At 35.7% G+C, this 17,116-nt stretch overlaps 1 protein-coding gene across 1 annotated transcript in view; it reads left to right on the forward strand.

The window, feature by feature from the left end:
• HTR1F (5-hydroxytryptamine receptor 1F) overlaps positions 1-17,116 on the forward strand; it is a 216,060-nt gene that overhangs the window by 31,831 nt on the left and 167,113 nt on the right. Inside the window, exon 2 of the mRNA XM_030939734.1 lies at positions 6,174-6,290. The gene's annotated coding sequence lies outside the window, so the exon portion shown is untranslated. The remainder of the gene's footprint in view (positions 1-6,173; positions 6,291-17,116) is intronic.

Here is a 17,116-nt window from a genome sequence, read left to right on the forward strand (position 1 = left end):
ATGGCTTATTCTTCATATAGCATATGGTAATGTCTTAGTAGCATTCCTTCTAAAAACAAGAGTGACACCCAGCCCCCAGCATTTCACTCACCTCCCTCGTTGCAGCATATCAGTGAAGGGGCTTTTGCCTTTTCTGGTATATAAAACAAAAGTTATCTAGGCAATTATTAAATGCAAGTTTTCATTGAGGGATAAGTTAATCCATCTACTCTCATGAAATGCACTAGTTTAGATTCATTTTTCAGTTTCATTTGCAGAGAAGTGAACCTTGAGCAAATTTGAAACATGACAGGAAAATGTGATTAAGGAAAGAACTAAGTTTCCAAACACAATTCTATGCAAGAAAAGGGACTTAATTGAGTGGCTATGGAAATACCACTCTCTTCTGAGTGTTCTCACTGAAATCTTCAGTAACTTCCAAATTGATAAATGCACAAAATAATCTTCAGCCCTCATCCTGTCTTATCATTTGGCAGCATTTGACCATGACTTACAGAAACTATTTCTGGAAATATTTTTAATTCGTTTCTATAGCAATGCTCTCCTGACTTTTTTTACATTTTAAGCATTCTTTCCACATTTTATAGAATTTGTTAGTTTGTTTGTTTTTTGTTTTGGTAGTACTTGGAGGTCAACAGGAAGTGGCAAAAAGCGAATGGGTAAAAGAGTAAAAAATCAAATATTCTTAACCTGATGTAAACATTCTTTACAATCTGGCCCCATGTGCATTTCCAACTTTACCTCTAGATCAGATTAATTTTACCATTTTGATTTTCTCAACTCAGAAGTACTTAACAATCATATTCTCAATAAAATCTACTTAGAGTGTCTGCAGAACTTGCTAGTTAATTTACTGGGATTCTACAGCTGTTATTTATATAAATGTATCATTGAACTTACTATATGTATGTATAGTTTATGTCTAAAAAATATCTCCCCCATCCTCAGTCTGAATGAGCAAAGAACATGCCTTTAATCCTTCTGTACATAGTGACTGGTGACTAAAATAAGGTTAACAGAATCAGCAAATGCATGTTTAACTAGAAAATGAAAGTTCAATGAACTAATACTACCTGATTTTCTTATTAGTAATACCATCTTGGTCAAGTCTCTAAACTTTTTTGTGTTTTCGTTTACTTACCTGAAAAATGGATATAATAATTATGCCCCCCCTTTAAAATCTCGTAATATTTTGGTATCAAAATAACAATATTGGTTACAAAGGTATTTATAAATGTAAGTTATTATGTGTAGAAAAACAGACCAATTTGAATCTTAGGAGCTTCTAGTTTACTAAAGTTTCAGACAGCCACACATGCACATGTGAGTGCACACACAAGATATCCCACAAATAAAATGAAATGTTGCTGGATTTCCTATCTTTATTAATTCTTCTATGTATCAATGTGTGGAAAAATTATCAACTTTGCTGATTTGGTACCCCCATACTTGAATGCTATCATGGGGGAGACAGTTATTCCATTTGACAATGTGTTTTAAATCATATTAACCTACATTATTATTGTTATCTTATATTTTAAATTCTTGAAAGACGATAAGTACATCTCTGTATAGTGTGCAATGTATCATTATACAAGAACAGTCAATACCAAGTGTCTTTGATAGTGAGAATAACTTTCTGAATGGTAATAGACATGATCAGAAGCAATACAAAGTTGATATTCAATTAGAAAAGTCAGGCAACAGTTCTTACAATCCCCACTGCAAAATTCCTATACAGAATGGTATGCATTTTAGCTAGCAAAACATTATTTACCAGTCCTTGAAACCGTACCAGTCGGGAATACTACACTTGTTGCATCACTGAGTGCTCTGACATTTTGTTGTCGTTTTGAATATGAACTAACCAACACTTGGCAATACTGCAAACTTAAATTTTACAAATGAGACACATAGCTTAAATGTGACTTTGCTGCTGTTGTGAGCAATCTTGTAGATGCCTTTACTCCAAGTGACATAAAGAAAGTTTAAATTTAAAAAGTTAAAGTGGACAAGTGGTAAGACTACTGAGATGATGTAACTGTATGGCAAAGTTTTCATCATTTATTGGTTTGCTGATGCCACCTCAGTACTACTATTGCTCATGTTATTGACGAAGTTATGCTATATAAAGCACAGCTCTATCAAATTCGAGAGAGTTAGAAAAATATTTTTCATCAAAGATGGAATTGACAAGTACAAATTGTGTGGAAACTGATAACCTTCAGAAATGGCACTCTACAATTTTAGGTTTTAAGAAAAACAAGAGTTATTGTAATTTATCCTTGGCTGTTTTAATGAATTATACAAACAGTTTAACTTTGGGGATTCTGCACATACTATTTGCATCTTGTTGAAGAAGCTCTCAGCAAAGAGACTTTGGCTAAGATGTAAAGCAGCCCTCTGAATGAATCATACCACCTGCAAAGAGCTGTACTAAATACATTCATATATATGACAAAAGCTCCAAGTTTTTTCTAGCATTTACATTATCGATACAAATCAACATACAGATCAGAGAGTTTTAAACACAACAGATGTACAAGGGAATAGGTATAAAGGAAGGGTGACAATGGAGCAGCTTCAGGCCCACTGTTTGGCACAGCAGGGTTGCATATTTCCTATGTCAATTGAAAAACCTAAAACATACCTCTATTTAAGCCATCCTGCCAAGTACTGCACCAAGAAAGCTACTTGCAAAGTGAGGCTTCTCCAGCAGCAGAAAAATCTGGGGAGCAGTAGGAATGGTGGAAGATGATGGCTCAAACCTAAATGTCATCCTAGATGTGTACCTGATCCACAAGAGAACTGCAGTCCTGCCATGGCAAACAGTAGGCGGATAGGCTCCTCCACTGCCCCTCTCTTCTCAGACCCCTGTCCTCTATTTCCTTAGCCCTGCTTCTCTCAAATTATGCTTTCCCCTGTTTACCCAATTACAGGCATATCTTATCAAGTCTACAGGCCAAACCCTTGTCCAATGGGAAAGAAGCCTAGAGCACAAAATTTTTGAAGGCACTCACTCAGGGTTGGGCAAGTGCTCCTTTAACTTTGCACCCTAGACCCCTCATTTGCGTCACCAGAGTCCCAGGTGTTGGAGGTAGAGCATGGTATAGCTGGGTAACTTAGAATCTACTCCTTAAGCTCTGCAGGAATTTGACCAGCCTCAACAACTAGCACCTTATTGCTGGTTTAATAAACATATATTGCATACTCATTCCCCTCCATCTTCAGCTTTGGCCTATAATTCCAGGAAACAGAAAAAATATCCTGCAATATCCTGTTACATACAGAACAACAGAGAGACCTTACTCCCAGTTTTTCACTGTGAAACACAGTTCAGTGACTTATCTCATATGCACACTGTTTGACTTCATTTAAATTATCTCTGCATGTTTAGTATCAGCAATAATCTATCAGTAATTTGGGGGGATGCATTGGATACTGCCAAGGTTCTATAGTTGTCACTATGAAATTGCATGGTTGTTTTCATTTCCCCACAACCAGACACACATATAGGTATTCGTGTTTTTGGTATACAAATCCCATTGTTATACAATAACTTTTTTTTTTTTTTTTCTTAACTGTGGAATATTTTACATGTTTATGCTGGTTGTTTCATCTTTTGACTTATTTCTAGAGGGCAGTTTTATTTTTCACCTAGTTTGTATGTTTGAATATTCTGGGATCCTGGACGAATACTAGCAAATTACCTCATGTTAACAAAATTCTCAGTTTTGTTTTCTCTCTTGCCTTTTTTTAAAAAAGTCTTTGGATATCATCATTATGCTATTCCTTTGTTAAAAATAATTTTTCTGCTTATTTTCCACATTCATACCTATGCTGAAATTCAGCAAGTTGTATAAAGAATTAAAATTGGAATATGTGAATTATTTATTAATGAACAAACTTTATAACTGACCAGTATCTCCATCATGCCAATATATAAGGTTATAAAGTTTTAAAATGCATATAAGATAAAAGAATATTAGCTAATAGGAGCAAAAATATTTTCATATATTATGAATTTCCCAAAGTGAGACTCAATATTAATTATTCAACCAAAAATTTATTATTACTGTTGACAAACTACAGATTTAAGTACAATGAGAAAAAAGTTAAATAGTAAATGTGAACAATTTAACTCTTAAAATTATTGCACCTGTTTTCAAAGTTATTACAATGCTATATATAAATTTAATTCTTAATTTTAATATTCTGCTTTTTTATATTTCTGTGTAGATATGTGAATTTCTTTTGGAGGAATAGAAACACTTTAACCCAACTTCAAAAGATAATAATAATGAACAAGTCCAAATCCTAAAAATTGATGATCAAAGATAAAAGGATATGAGTAAAGTTTCCAATAACTTGGTTTCCTGGAATCATGACCCATTTTAACATGATTTATGCCCAAATATGTATGTCATCAAGATGTCAAGAAACATGAAACAAGATAGTTAAATACCATCAAAGATGTAATTAGTCATTTGGATATATGCTAAAAAGTTTTAGAATAATTATTCAATAGTACTTCATAAAATATCTTCACATTTTTTAAATTTAAAAGGTAAATTTTTACTAAATTTGAGAGTTGGTATGCTCTCAAATACTTGAAAGTAGACAATATCAGTATACTTTATTAAAACCAATTTAATAAATTTATTATAATTAGCATTACCAGTTTTCTTTCTTAATTGGGAAGGAATGAACATAAAGTGGCTAAGATTTACAGATTCACGTAACAATGGTATTTATAACCTTATTTATGTTTTGTAAAGTTCTGCATGACTATTAACAGGTAAATCGGCCGGGCGCGGTGGCTCAAGCCTGTAATCCCAGCACTTTGGGAGGCCGAGACGGGCGGATCACGAGGTCAGGAGATCGAGACCATCCTGGCTAATACGGTGAAACCCCGTCTCTACTAAAAAATACAAAAAACTAGCCGGGCGAGGTGGCGGGCGCCTGTAGTCCCAGCTACTCGGGAGGCTGAGACAGGAGAATGGCGTGAACCCGGGAGGCGGAGCTTGCAGTGAGCTGAGATCCGGCCACTGCACTCCAGCCCGGGCGACAGAGCAAGACTCCGTCTCAAAAAAAAAAAAAAAAAAAAAAAAACAGGTAAATCAGATTAAAATTTATCTTGAGTGGTACTAAATATGATTAAATCAAAAGTCAGTCAGTAAACATTCTTGAATATGTCAAATCAACTAATTGTCTTTCAAATGAAGGTAATAATTGACTTTTCAAACTGATTTAGACAACAAATAATAGAATTCTCAATGAATAAACAAACCTTTTGGTAATATTTGATATTTCATACCAGTTGTGCTTTATTCAAGATTTTACTTCTACCTAAAATACTAAAGAATGAATGATGTATATTTTTGGTGCACAGAGATTGTTTAAATTAAATTATATGAAATACATTGTTTAGATTCTAAGATCCTTAAGCTTTCTGCACTGTTTTTTAATGAAAGTCCCTGTAAAGAATTCCAGAAACCCGTAAGTTACATTTTTGTTTGAATCTTTTATTTTCCAAAGTACTTCCAAGTACCTTACCTTTATTGATACTCATGTCTAGTCTATGAAATAGAAAAGGCCAGCGTCATCTGTTTGTTTTTGCCTTCTCATGAGAAACTGAGTCTATCTTACATATCCGTTTATATTAAAATGTTCATGATATTGATATTGTGATGTCCCTTTCTAGATATATTTCCATCATCCCTCAAATCCCAAAATATTAGCGATTGACTTTTTAGTTATTTGATAACACTGTTCCTGCTCCCCTGTGTCGAGGATGATAGTGCCACAAGGAGCGAAACCACTGTCCCAAATGTCATAGTTAAGTTTAATTCCAATTATCTAATTTATTCTCTAATCAAATGATAGTAATAAACGTTAATTACAAAAGGAACAAGCCAAATGTTCTCATTTAGTTTGCATTTTATAATGCAGCTATTACAGCTGATCTTCATCTCCCCCCCAAAAAAAAGACTTTTTTTTTTTCTTTTCTTGACTTCTAAACCTGATTATTTTATTTCAAAAGTGGTTAGTGGTCAGAGAGGGGAAAAGAAAGGTAACAATTGTTTCAGTAGATCAGCCAGGGTATATTATGGCTGGGAAAATTTCAGGAGAATAGAAAAGAAATAATTTGTTTCACTCTTTTCTTTTTTAAGGAGGAGTTTAGGGGAGAATGAATTGGACTGTAAGCCTTTCATGAACTTCTCAAAAGAACAGGAACATGAGGAGGCAAAATGGTGATGCAAACCCACAGTTCAGTCTACCACAATATGGTAAGCATTCCCAGCTTTAAACCATGAAGAAAAATAAATTGACAATTAGTGAAAAAAAAATGTGGTAAATCAAAGAACGTAATGCAAAATGGACTCTGGAGGGATGAAAGTCCATATGGGTCCTGCTTCCAGGAAACGCCAGTGCCACTGATCATTGGTTCACTAATGGCCAATAGTGTTTCAAGGTGAAAGGAAGGATGGGTCTGGGAGCCTATAGGAAGAAAATAGGGTGGAGACTTGGAAATGGTGTTAAGAGAATATTTGGGCAAGTGAACATAAGTCAAAGAAAAAATGAATTAAGAAAAATGCTTATAGAAAATGAAAGGTAGACATAAAATATTAAATCAGATAAAAACCTGCAGATTTTATATTTAGCCATCTTCTCAATTATAATAATGATTTTGAAAATTTAATGTTTTCTTTTTTATGATTTGGCAAGGTGATAATTATCTTCAGTGAGATGACAGACTGGTTTTAACTCTTACATCTCCATGTTTCAGAGTTTATTTGAGGCAAAGTATGATTTTTAAGAACAGCTACTGCTTATTTTGCTCAGGTTGCTTACTGCCCAGTGTGATGGGACGATTCATAGCTTATCCACATGATGCACAACCTGCACAACCCATACATGGAGGCATCCAATTATATGTGTACATAAGAAATGAAACAACATAATAAATGTTACTCTTGGGAACAGCAATGGATTAGGAGCCCTCATATCTTCATTCAGGTCACAGATCTGCTAGCTCCTAGCTGGATAATACTATTCATATCAATTAGCCTCTCTGAATCCAGAGTGCTTGTTAGGGAAATGGTGACAATAATATTTACCTTCCCAATCTTACACAGTTTTCTGGGTTAGTCAAAGAATGTTTTGTAAAATTTTAAGTTTTATATAAATGCACATTATTATTTAGAAGATTAATGCAACCATAGGATAGTCACTTGTCACATATATGGATTTTAATATTTTTAAGAGACAGCATGACATATGTCATGTAAGCTACTGTCGCAAAGCTAAAAGTATATGTTTAATAAATGATTTTTTAATTAAATGGTTGACAGTAATGTACTGTCTATTGCAAATGTTGTAAGTTTATAGTAATTTATAATTCTACACATTAGATTTTGAAAATCTCAATGGTACCCATTCTCCTTAGTATTCTTTTTTAAAAGTTTTTATTTTCCAAGTACACTGATTCTCAATTATGATGGAGAATATCAACAGTTACTGATTCAAGACCCGCTTGCCCCTGCAAAGTCTACTTTGTAGCTCATCTTCCTTTTCAAGACCTCTAGATGTTGGAACACTTTAGGAATACATCTTCAGCCCTCTTCCCTTCTTTATCCATATCTCCACTCAGGTTTTCTCAACGGGTCCCATATATGTTTTTTTTGAGACATGGTCTCATGCTTTCACCCAGGCTGGGGTGCAGTGGCACAGTCACAGCTCACTGCAACTTCCACCTCCCAGGATCAAGTTATTCTCCCACCTCAGCCTGCCTAGTAGCTAGGACTACAGGCATCAGGTGTGTACCGCTATGCCCGGCCAAGGCTGGTCTCGAACTCCTGAGCTCTAGTGATCCATCCCCCTCAGTCTCCCAAAGTGCTGGGATTACAGATTTAAGAAAAAAAAAAAAACAGGCCAGGCACGGTGAGATTACACCTGTAATCTCAGCACTTTTGGGAGGCCGATATGCGTGGATCACAAGGTCAAGAGATGGAGACCATCCTGGCTAACATGGTGAAATCCTGTCTCTACTAAAAATACAAAAATTAGCTGGGCATGGCTGCGCACCTGTAGTCCCAGCTACTCGGGAGGCTGAGGCAGGAGAATCACTTGAACCTGGGAGGCAGAGGTTGCAGTGAGCCAAGATCGCACCACAGCACTCCAGTCTGGTGACAGGGTGAGACTCTGTCTCCAAAATAAAAAATAATAATAATAATAATAAAAGCTAACATATGCAAAAGTCTCCCAGATATTTATCCAGCCCTGAATTCCCTATGATTTCTTACTTAGATATCAAAGAGCTATAAATCTCTCCTTGTATGTCTACTTAATGTTTCAAAATAGATATCTACTAAATTAACTTTTTGATATTCCATCTAAACTTGTTCCTCTCCAAATCTTTCCTATTATAGTCCCTTGGTTGCTTAGACCAAAAATTTGGGGGTCTTACCTATGTCCAACCCATCAGCAAATCCTATGTGTCTTACTCCAACATATATCCCTAATGATGCCCTTTAAAATGCTACATGATTGGATCCCTGGCCAGTATTTCAAGCTTGTTTACATAAAACAGGCCTTTTTACTTATCACTCTTCGTAGCACATTATCCCTTCTAGAAATTACATTTCTCTGTTAATTTACATTTCTCTCTCTATTAGGAAAATATTTTTTTCAGTTTTATTCTTAAGTCAATATAGTGAACTGGAATAATGCCTACCACAATTATGGTAAGCACTCAATAAACCTTGTGAATGAAGGGATGAGTTGATAGCTGTAATACGAATCCCTGAATGAAACAGGCCTAGAATTGATGGGAATGAGATTGACAGCTGCACATGACCATCAGCGTCCTGGACTGGGACATGTGTATAGGTGTGTTTTCGTATGCACATTATTTCTGTACGAAATACATTCATGGCATTACTTATGACTTCAGAGTCAAAAATGTCAAATTATTTCAAATAAATAATAAAATTCTGTTTTCAACTCAAGATAATTCTATAAGTATGAAAGCTCCCAAAACAAGGCAAAAGAAACTGTTTTTGATTCTATTTTGAATTTTTCATGTTTCCAGCCACCCCTCTCTAGCTTCTGAATTTTTACACTGATGTTCAGATTTTGTGGCTTTCTTCCCATAAGTAAAAATGATGTTCAGACTTGATAATAGTGATTATAAGAAGTATTATTATGACAATTATTTCAAATTGTGCAATAGTTAAAGCACATAAAAATATGTCATGGCAATAAATCTGTTTTCCTACTCTTTGTAATGTCTTATTTGCCCTAACAACCTTTCAGACAACAGCTATAATAAATGGACTCTCAAGCGTGATTTGCATCTCTCCCATCACAAGAGTAGTGTCTGTTTCAGAACTTACAGTTGTGTATGGTATATTTAAACGATCCCAAATAATCGTCCTCAGAGCTGTCCTGATCTCACTGATAATGAGTTTTATAGCCCTTTATATTGTAGTTTGCCTGGGCCTGAAATATATTAATTACCAGAAATATAGGAAATGTGCGGTTGTAAAATCCCTGACTTCTCTCTCCTGAATCTAATAATCACTAAAATATGTATTGTTGCTTTCATGTCACATTTACCTGGCGCTTGTTTCCCCTTCTATATTCTGTATGCTGTTTGATGGTTCTTTCTCCAGTCTCTCATGCCAGAAGAGGCATTCCTTAATGCCTGGCTCTCCTTTATTTCATATATCTAGTTGGTTACTTTATCTTCTCAATTCATCATACAAAATGTTTCTGGGATTTATGCTCTTTTCATTAGTACCATGGCTGCCTTTAAAAACTAACCCATTTTAGTCTTACACAGGTGCACTCGCCTGGCTTCTAACACTGCCACCACTTTCCCATAAAATCAGAGAGGAATTAGCTTAGAATCATGTCACAAAGCCTTCTCCCCGAAAGCAAAATGGTTGTCTTGTTGCTATATACCCAACGACAGAGGTACCATTTGAGATAGGAGATTCTACAGAAAGAGTGTAAGTTGTGATACCAGACAGACAGGCAGGGTTTTAGATCCCATTTTAGGGGCATACCACCACCTCTATCAGTGGTGTAGTATTGGATACGTTTGCCTCTCTGGAACTTAGTTTAACTGTGTTTTACTTTGAGATAATAATTCATATTTCATAGGATTGTTGTGAAGACTAAGTGAGATCATGTGTATTAAAAAATATTTGCTGTAATGTATTAAATGCTCACTAGAGGATAATTTCCTTCTTGCATTCTCCTGCCACTTCTAGGCACCATCAATGATACCAGAGCCCGTCTGCAGAAACTTTGCCTGCTTTCCTAGTTCTCCTGTCCTGCCATCATTTAGCGACCAAGGATATCTTTATTTCTCAAACAGTATTAGAGAACCTGGGTGACACCATATTCTGTCTCAGGGAGCCTGTTTAATCAATGCTTCTGCAAATCCTCTTTCTCTAATAGCTGGAAACTGTTTCTCTTCATGCCATTTTCTTGCTCATACATCAGTGATTGATTTCCCCTAGGTTACAAGCAAAACTAAATATTTCATAGCTTTTTCTACTCTACCCTTGCATATTTTTATGAAATCAACTCTGCTGGTCATTCTTTTTGCCTGCTTGGCTTTCTCATAAAGTCCATGTTCTTTTAATCCTCGGTCCTTTCCACAGCCAGCATCTCCAATTAGAATGCTTTTCCCTGCTTAAATGTGCTGTAAACGCCCATTATTCTCAGATCAAGTCCTCTACAAAGCATTGCCAATCTTTGCTTTATCTCAGAAAGTAGGTGTTTTCCAGCTTAGTGTTCCTATCCCTGCAGTGCACTTTGATGCATCTCTGTAAGCCTGTATCTTGCCATATTGGTACTATTTATCTTAGCCACTATAGCGTAAATTCCTTGGATGGATAATAGTACCACAGCATCTAGAATGTACTTGAAAGTCCACAAGCAGTAGATAATGGAAGGTGTTGCTATCATTGTTATTATTTTGGAGACACGGTCTCGCTCTCTCACCCAGGCTAGAGTGCAGTGGTGTGCTTTTGGATCACCGCAACCTCTGCCTCCTGGTCTCAATAGATCCTCTCACCTCAGCCTCCCAAGTAGCTGGGACTACATGCCTGGGCCACCATGCCTGGCTAATTTGTGTATTTTTTGTAGAGACAAGTTTTTGCCATGTTGCCCAGGCTGGTCTCAAACGCCTGAGCTCAAGTCATCTGCCAGCCTCAGCTTCCTAAAGTGTGGGAATTAACATGTTTGAGCCACCGCTATCATTATTTTCTTTATTTATGTATTTTTTTTTTTTTTTTTACTTTAAGTTCCAAGATACATATGCAGAACAAGCAAGTTCATTACATAGATATATGTGTGCCGTGGTGGTTTGCTGAACCTATTGACCCGTCCTCTAAGTTTCCTCCCCTCTCCCCCCAACTCCCAACAGGCCCTGGTGTGTGTTGCTCCCCCCCCGCATCCCTGTGTTCTCATTGCTCAACTCCCACCTACACTATCACTATTGTCATTGCCCTTATCAAGTTAATTTTTTTCCTTTCCCAGGCAGTCACATTTTTAGCTGAATTTTCTTTGTCAAACTGTGCTACCATTTTGTATCCTGTGTCATAAACAAGTATAATTTTTATGCAAGCACTATTTTTATATAATTCTAAACACCAAGACTTTAAAACCTAGAAGAAAACTGCAGTATGTATGCTTCTCTCATTTGCATGAAAATAGCATTGCATAATTGAGATTTCAAGTTGAGAAATTCTAAAGCCTTCTTTAAGAAATCCTTAGAAAAATTAATCATATTTTTCCAGTTTTTTAAATAAATGAATTGGAAAGCAATGAAGCATAATTTAACAACCTTCAAAATACACACTCACATTCTATTCCTAAGTTCTTTCATATTGCAAGTTGGTGCCAGAAAACATAACCCTGTCATGACGGTCCTGAGAGAAAACTTCCTTGCTTGGAAAAGGGTGAGGTGATCTAGGAATAACTCGCATTCAGCTGTTGTATCATAGTTTCAGTACAACTAGGAAAAAAGGCACCACACATTCATAGGAACTGTACCCTTCTCTCCTGGGGTAACTTAATGAACTTCTGTGGCTACCTGTACAGGATCTTCATCACTCAGGTAAGGGCCAGAGAGAGCCGAGCATTTAAATATGTAGCAAGCAAGCCTACTTTATGGTAGATCTGTACTAGGTTTGGAGAGTTCTATAGTTCCATCTGGGTAGAGGAGGGTAATTGTACTGTTCTCTCCCATATCTGTGATATGTTTATATTATTTACTTTATTATAAGATCATTTTATAAATTCTGTGCCATTTCTCAAAAAGTCTGGTAATTTGTAGCATGCCTGTGCATTCTGCATTCTTCAGTTGGTAGATGAGAACTTTCAAAAACTCACTTTGTAAAATAACCGACAAAATGAGGAACATATATTTCCTGGCATAACATAAACTGGGAGTGTCATTCAAGGTCGATTAGTTATGTTTTTAGCCTCTTTCTCTTACTTTAAAAGGAATTTTCTAACAAATTCCGTTTAAGTATAAATATAACTTTTAATTATCCACAACAACAGGGAATGGAAAATTGGAATTTACAGATATTTCAAAATTTTATTTTAAAGAGCACATTAAACCTTTGTTCCCAATGAGCTCTTAACATTGCTTAGAGCTAAGAATTCATTTGTGTGGATTTTATCACCTTTTATTTGACACCTCACCCAAGGAAGAATTGCTGATCAGCGGTAAATTAGGTACTGAATAGAGCAGCCAGAAAGAGGGAAATCAGAAACCTGAGCACTTGAATCAATCACAAATTTTATATCTAATCCTTGAACTTTTAAAATGAAGTATATCTTCATTTTAGTTTTATAATAGCAATAGATGTTATAAGACAGAACTAAATACAAAACATTTTTTGAGTGTGTGGGCTTTCTTGAAAAGATCTCCTGTTCTATTGTTACTTGAAAATGTAGATTAATATATTTAATTCAACCTTCTGGATGAAACAGTGCTAGAACTATGTCATACTTTACCAAATCCATCCCTTCCCAATAACAAAACAAATAAATGTTTCCCTTTTCTGCCTGGATTCTTCAGGTGCTTTTCATCAACAGAAAACCACTTGCTGACATGTGGTTCATTTCCAGGGTAGACAAGCAATTTTTTAAAATGTATTGTGGCAAAGTCAGCATACAAAAAAAAATTTAAAAAAAAAAGGATCTGTCCTATGCTGTATTTGTGAGGCTGTGAAGGAGACTTCTGTGGCTGTTGCTGTGTTGGATTATCTTTGTTTTACCTCCTGGTTGAGTGACGAGCCTTTTCAAAGAGAAAAGAACCAAAGACACGTCCTTCTGCCTGTTTGCTGCACCTCAGTTTGGTCTCCAAACTCTGATATTATTGTTGGTTACCTTCATGAAAATTATCCACCAATTTCTTTTAAAAATCAGTTTCACTGGGCCTGGTGTGGTTACCTTCATGAAAATTATCCACCAATTTCTTTTAAAAATCAGTTTCACTGGGCCTGGTGTGGTTACCTTCATGAAAATTATCCACCAATTTCTTTTAAAAATCAGTTTCACTGGGTCTGGTGTGGTTACCTTCATGAAAATTATCCACCAATTTCTTTTAAAAATCAGTTTCACTGGGCCTGGTGTGGTTACCTTCATGAAAATTATCCACCAATTTCTTTTAAAAATCAGTTTCACTGGGCCTGGGGCGGTGGCTCACGCCTGTAATCTCAGCACTTTGGGAGGCTGAGGTGGGCAGATCACGAGGTCAGGAGATGGAGACCATCCTGGCTAACATGGTGAAACCCCATCTCTACTAAAAATACAAAAATTTAGCCGGGCGTGGTGGCGGCGCCTTGTAGTCCCAGCTACTCGGGAGGCTGAGGCAGGAGAATGGCGGGAACCCGGGAGGCGGAGCTTGCAGTGAGCCGAGATCGCGCCACTCACTCCAGCCTGGGCGACAGAGCAAGACTCTGTCTCAAACAAACAAACAAACAAAAATTAGTTCCATTTATTATCATTTAAAGATAAGTAATATTCTACATTTGTATGTAACAAGCAGAATCTGAAATCCAGTACTGAGACTGTCAAATGAAGCATATGTGATATTCAGAATGTGCCTAAAAAGCTGTGATCTTCCTTAAAACACTGAAATCCAAGTCCTCCAAATTCGGCCGAGGAGAAAGCCTCCCCATTCAGGAGAAGGCAGTCGGACCACTAGCCTTCACGGTCATTACTCTGGGATTCTCTCCGATTGCATTTGCACATTCACACTGTCCTGAGGGAGCTATTCATCTATGTTTGCACACGTGTGCTCCACTCACCAAACATTTATTAACTACTCTTTTTTGCTTCAAGTGAACCAGTCACTCATTCAAAACACACTTTTATGCTCATGGAGATAATACATAGGTCTTCCTTTAGAAAAGGAAATTTGCAAAAATAATGATGTACTTAATAAAATAAATAACATCATTTATCCTTGTAATTTACCATTATTTAATCAAAGGTATATACAATTTGTAAGTACGTCATAGATTACTGATATGCTCAATTAAAGTCAGTCATTAATATTTGCAACGGACGCATAACTATGATCTTTAAAAACTGACTAATCACTTTTCCTTGTTTAAAATTTTTTATCCTAAAATAATCTTTAGTCTGATATATACAATAGTATTTCCCTAATTTAAGCATTTTTTAGTCTTATGTACAAAATAAACTGAGTCCTATTATTTCATTTGAAAATGAATTTTTATTTTGAAAATAATTTGGTAGAACATAAAAACAAAATCTTGGGTAGTTAAATATTTAATGTTGACATAGTCTTTTTGTGACACATTTGTTTCACCTGGAAATAATTCTAGAGAGTCTATAAGTTCCTTGAAATTGTATGCAAAAATATGCGTGTCCTAGTATTATATCATTCTGGTGTGAAAGGTAGAACAGTTTTCCTCAGAACCTTGACATAAAATGAAATCTATTCAATTATGTGTAAATTCCTCCAGGCAGTATGTTTTTTAATACTGAAAAAATATGCATGTGTATGGACTCACTAAAGCACACGAAGTAGTGATAAGTCCATCAGCATATGCACATCAATATATTTTCAGAATAATAGGAATATTCTTCGTCATGTCATAAAACTATGTATTATAATGATACAACTTTATTATTCACTATCTCATTTTCCTATGCTCTGGTTTATCATCATGAAGACATTAATTTCTCATGATTTCTTGTGCAATCTATGAAAATAATCCTTTATTACAAAAATAAGTATCTTGAAATTAGTGGCAGCAAAATAGATTTGAGAAGATCTCATTAAAGTGCATTTAGCAACATCTCACTGAATCTTGGTTACTTTATATTTTTACACAGAGAAACATTTTGGATGTTTTAGAAAAATAATGTGTAGCATTAGAGAGCTCTAATTGTGAACACCAACACCGTATCGCCACCTGTATCTTGCATTAAGAGACAGATGGACTTGCACCAGAGATTTAAAGTCAAGTAAAGAAGTTCCTGGGTGAAAATCAATATTACTGAAAAATATTTTACAATGAGTTCTTTCTCTAAGCAATGTTTATGGCACATGTATTGATATTTGAAGTAGAAATTAGTTTTAAGTAACTACTACATATAAATCATATTACATGGAGTTCCATGAAAGAAGGGACTATGTCCTATTCAGTGCAATATCCTCTGAGTCTGACACTGAATTAATAGTTGATAAGTGGAAAATTAATCAATGAATCAATCTATGGAGATGGTAAATTCATAGCTATTTTTCTGGCTCCTGGTATGCATGGTCTCAGTATACCCTAAATAACTCTTTAAATATTCTTATATATATGAGAAGAATTTGCTAATATGATGGACAAAGATCATGCTCCAATAAAGTAATAATCTAATCAAGGTGAACAAAATATTTTGGTCTACAAAGTAAATAAAATGCAAATATTAGTAACTAAGTTTAGTAGGGTCTTTGTACTTTAAAAGATATTAAGATTTTTTTTTTTTTTTTTTTTTTTTTTTTTTTTTTTTTTTTGAGACAGCGTCTCACTCTGTCGCCCAGGCTGGAGTGCCGTGGCGCGATCTCACTCACTGCAAGCTCCGCCTCCCGGATTCACGCCATTCTCCTGCCTCAGCCTCCCAAGTAGCTGGGACTACAGGCGTCGCCACCACGCCCGGCTAAGTTTTTGTATTTTTAGTAGAGACGGGGTTTCACCATGTTAGCCAGGATGGTCTCTATCTCCTGACCTCGTGATCCGCCCGCCTCGGCCTCCCAACCGGCTGGGATTACAGGCGTTGAGCCACCATGCTTGGCAGAAAAATTATTCAAGACATGTAAACAAGAGAAGGGGTGTACTTTCAGTATCTAACAGGCCCACTCCAAATTATTTCATCATCTAGGAAATATAATTTGTTAAATTCACTGTTTGCTACTGAGGAAAATTTCAGACTTCGTGAAGTTCCATGTCTACTTGTAGATTTTTTTTCCCAACACAGCTACAAATTATTTCTATCCAGAAGAAAAACAAACTTCAGTGCTATAGATTATTATCCCATAGGGCATCATTAACCAGCTTTGACTCATGTGCAGAAATCTTATGCTAATATTTTCTCAAAAGGCCTATAAATATTCAGATCTTCAAAATGCTCTTTGAATCAGCCTTGCCATCTGATTGGTTTATTCATTAATTAAGAAATAGAATAATATCTTTGACACATGTTTATTTTATATTTTCATGAGCCATTTTGCTTTTTGAAACTTAATGGATTATTGTAATCTTCACAACTGCATGAAGTAGGTACTAAAATCATCACCATGCACTATTATTACTGTTAACAGTATATAGGTACTAGTTTCATCCCCATAAGGAAACAGAATTAGTAAGATTAAATTACTTGTCACACAGGTGGTAAGAATTCAAGCTCTCTAATGCCAAGAACCTGTGTTCATAACCACTATACTGTGCCACCTGCCTAGAAGCTAAAAGAGAACTCGTATCCAATAACTAAAGCTAAAATCCATATCTTCCATGTGTCTTAAATGCATTGTCAAAGGCAAGAATAATTTATAAAAGTATTCTTC

Source organism: Rhinopithecus roxellana, chromosome 1, assembly GCF_007565055.1.
Source record: "Rhinopithecus roxellana isolate Shanxi Qingling chromosome 1, ASM756505v1, whole genome shotgun sequence".
Lineage (NCBI taxonomy): Eukaryota > Metazoa > Chordata > Mammalia > Primates > Cercopithecidae > Rhinopithecus > Rhinopithecus roxellana.